Source organism: Octodon degus, unplaced genomic scaffold (assembly GCF_000260255.1).
Source record: "Octodon degus isolate 3935 unplaced genomic scaffold, OctDeg1.0 scaffold00001, whole genome shotgun sequence".
Taxonomy (NCBI): Eukaryota; Metazoa; Chordata; class Mammalia; order Rodentia; family Octodontidae; genus Octodon; species Octodon degus.
Window position 1 is genome coordinate 35,450,471 of NW_004524577.1, and position 4,251 is coordinate 35,454,721.

The window sequence follows — 4,251 nt, forward strand, 5'->3', positions numbered from 1 at the left end:
TGGAAAATCCTCTCTTGCCTTTCAATCTAGGATTCAATTATAGGCATGTTTGAACTTTTGATTACGTATTATAAGTATCTTATGCTTTCTAGTATTTTTCCTATTATTTTTCTGTTTTAGTTTGTGTTATTTTCCTATTGATTTCTAAATTCACTGATTCTGTGCTTTTTAATGCCTAATCTGTGGCTAAATATACCTGTTTAGCTATCAATTCAGGTCCTATATTTTTGTGTGCTAGCTTTTCCTGTTACTCTCTTATATTCATTATTTTTTTCTTGAACTTATTACATCAAATTTTTAAAGTCTTTGATGGCTAACTCCAATAGCTGTATTATTTTCTGTCTGCTAGTGTCTATTTTTTCCTTTTAATTAGTGGGCATGTGCTTTTAGTCCTAGGTATACCTATTGATTTTAGTTTTCATATTATATATTATACATAAAAAGATAATGTATTTGCTACTAATGTTATTTTCCACCAGACAAGACCCTCCTTTCTTATAACAATTATTTAGGTGAAGATCTGTACCCTGTCCAATAAAAGACTGAGTTGGATACAAGGTGGATTTGGGATGTAGTAAGACTTGATTAACTTTTAATCTGCCTCTGTTCTTAGAAGATTATTTTACTGAAAGGAGTGAAAATCTGGTGAGTTTTGTCTCCCCTGCCCGGCAAAACTAAGGAGTCTACCTCTGGCATCCAGAGACTTTTTCTTCAGCTCCATCCCTTCAGGGTTTCAATATTTGTTTGCTGTCTTATTTTTTTTTCAGGTGGCAAAACCAGGCTTTATTTTGGAAAAAAAACAATTGAATTGGGTTTTGGTGAAGGGCACAGGCAAGAAGGGGTACCCCAGGCAGTAATGTCCCCCCGAGGGTGGGCTGAGGGCTAAGCTGAGCCTCAGCTGGGTCTCTCGCTCCCAGTGCTTCCTTGTACAGCTGTCTCCCCACGGGCTCTGGGCAGCCGTGGGAGAGGTGCGGGCTGGAGAAGCTGCTGTGGCCCATTCACTTGGGCAGGACATCAAAGCTCTCAGACACCAGCTTCCCATCGTGGGTCTCAGTCTTCTTCACAACTACATCAGACTTGGTGCGGGTGAAGCCAGGGCTTTGGAGGTTCCCAAAGCCAGGGCTGGTGAGGCCCCAAGGGTAAGCTCACCATTCCTGAACAGCCACTGGTGGTCTTCCTGTGGATGCTCAAGTTCCAGAAGCTTGACTCTACCTTTCCGTATCTCTGCCAACCCCTGTGAGTTTTACTCCACCCTTCAGAAGTTTCTCCTTGGCTTCTGCTCTTTTGCACAGCCACAGAATTCAGCCAGTGTCCCATGGAGAAAACTAGTAGACTCCTCAGTTTCTACTTTTTTCTTTCCACTCTCAGGACTAAAAGCTTTGCTGGATTTTCTTTTCCCTACAGGCCCTCTGGCTGGGTCACATCTGATCATTAGCCTGAGTCCCAAATAGGTGAAACCTTTTGGCAAGCACTTTTGATGATAATGATGTAGGTCAGCGGTCCTGCTATTGGTATGACCCAACATGGTGGCACATGTCTGTAATCCCAGCACTAGGGAGGCTGAAAACAGGAGGATCACTACGAGTCCAAGCTGTATAGTGAGACCCTGTACCAAGTACATGAAAGGAAGAAAGAAAGAGAAAGAAAGAAAGAAAGAAAGAAAGAAAGAAAGAAAGAAAGAAAGAAAGAAGAGAAATAAAGGAGGAGTTTTAATTTAGCTCAAAGCTGCAGCAGCTTCTGTCTTGGCTTGGGAAAGGTCAAGACAGGAAAGCCCATGGGAGCGAAGCTGCTCACTGCTTAGCTGTCAGGACTCAGAGGACAGTGGAAGGGCCCCCTGGAGAGAGAGACCCTCCAAAGGCAGGCCCCGCCCCCAGGGCCCACCTGCGAGGAGCACACACAGCTGCGCACTCACTGCGATAATCGACCAATGAGCCCAGCACCCTATAAGCCAGTCAGGATTTCAGAGAGTTCCCCAATCCACCCAGGTTGACAATAAAGTTTAACTGGCATGATCATCAACTCACCTCGAAATGATTCGCTTCCTTCCAATTGCTTTCCTTACATCTCGTGTCTGCTTCTTCCCTAGCATTGTTGCTTTCAAAATATTACATTTATAACATATCTGGCTTCTTGTTCTAGCTGTCACGGCAGGAGCACTGATAAGCCTATTCCAATTATGCCGCGATTATACTAATCAAATAGCCAGACTGAAGCTAGGTACATTGTAGGATGTCATTGAACAACATTGGGGCGATCTTTACCTTGAAATCGTTAGTGACAAGAACGACACTTGCTGATATCCAGCTGCTAGTTCTTGCTCCTGCAAGAGCTTAGAAGAAACATTGCACCTCGGCCCTGTAATGGCAAGTCGGTCACAGAAATTGCTTACCTGTCCTCCATCAGTGTCCTTAAATGTAGTTTTTAAACCCTGAAAAGTGAAAAAGGAAGAAAAGAATAAGAAAGCAGCAAGCAAGCAAGCAAGAGAGGGAAGTAAATGAAAAAAGGCTTTATAATGTGTCTAATAAGTACACACTAACAAAGCATAGAGAGAGGAAAAATATGTATCGTTAATTTGAAGTCATTGAATTTATGAGTGCTGTCACTATGGCAGAACTTATGACCATTATAAAGCCCAGTGAAGTTTTATAGATTTTTAGTCACATAGACAATGGCTTAGGTATTTTCCTACCGAGAGGTACCCTCTCAGAAAAGCAGTTGTGAAATTTGTCAGAAAGCTCGGGAGAAATGGGAAGAACATTACCAGGTCAAAAAATTTGAAAGCATTCCTCCAGGTAGGACTAGAGGTAGAGTAAAGGAAGTGCTTTAAAAATAGAAGCTTTTGGGCTGGAGAGATACCTCGGTGGTCTAAGTGCTTGCCTGGCAAGCACAAGGACCCAGGTTTGATTCCCAGTACTGCATGCAGTGTGGGGAACACGGGCACACCAAGTGGGCCACTGAAACTGGATATGACTGTAATCCTAGCACTAGGGAGGCTGAGACAGGAAGATCACTACAAGTTCAAGCTGCACAGGGAGACCCTGTAATGTGTAACTAACTCAATTTTTAAAAGATAAAAACATTTACAAATAAAAGCTTTAGCATCTCAGGCAGGGGATTGGTGGGTCACAGCATATCAGAACCACAGAATGTCTGGAATGGAAAGGGAGACAGCCTGGGAACTTTGATAAGCACAACCAAGACTACAATCCTGGGACGTGTTTTAAGCTTGACACTTAATAGATTTTGAGGCATCGAGTATTTCTAAAGAAATGAGATTTTATGTATATTAAAATGCATTTTATTGAGGGCAGAAACTACTTTTCAGATTAAAATAGAGATAAATACTGTGGTCCTTTCGTAGATAAGTAACAGGTAAAATAGGATAATTATAAGGGTCTACGAATGCAGCCACAGCTTCCTTAGCATACTTCAGTTTTGAGAAATTTTCTTTTCTTAACATAAAGCATATCTGTACTTTTCCATGCAAAAGTTTTAATTGTTATACCTAATAAATACTAATGTAAAGGTCAATGTATACACTACAAAATAATGAAGAGTATTTCTTTTATCATTAAAATTTAGTAAATATAAAATTACTTTTCTTTTTTTATTAATTTTATTGAGAAACTAATAGCAATGAGACAGTTTCAAAACAGGTAGTAGGACAGTTACAATCATTAATACACTGCATATTGTTGTCATAGTAGTTATTCATAGTACAAGATGCAGACATGATATCCTGTCCAAACACTATTAGTACAAATCTTTCTTCTCATTGAATTGTTGATTAAATATATTGTCTTCTTTTATTTTAACTGGTTCTTTGCAAAATTCAGATTTGTGGTAACAGTTCCTCCCCCCACCATTGGTATAGGGTCTCACGATGGAGTTCAGACTCATAGTGATCCCCTCCTGTCTCAGCCTCCCCAGAGCTGGGATTACAGGCGTACACCACCACACCAGCTTTTGGGACCAGCAGAGCATGCAGTACCAGGGATGGAACCCAGGTCCTTGTGCTGCTCTGGGTCCCGTGCTTAGACCACTGATGTATCTCCTCAGCCCCAGACAGATTTAATAAGAAGTAAAAATGGGAGGCAAAACCAATAACCTATATAAATCTGTGGTGTAAAAGATATGATGAGTCATTAACTATACCTGAAATGAATTTGCTTCACTCCTCGTGCTACTTAATAAAGTTCACTTCTTAAGCATCTTCTTTACAGAATAACAATGACCTTTATTAAAAAAAAA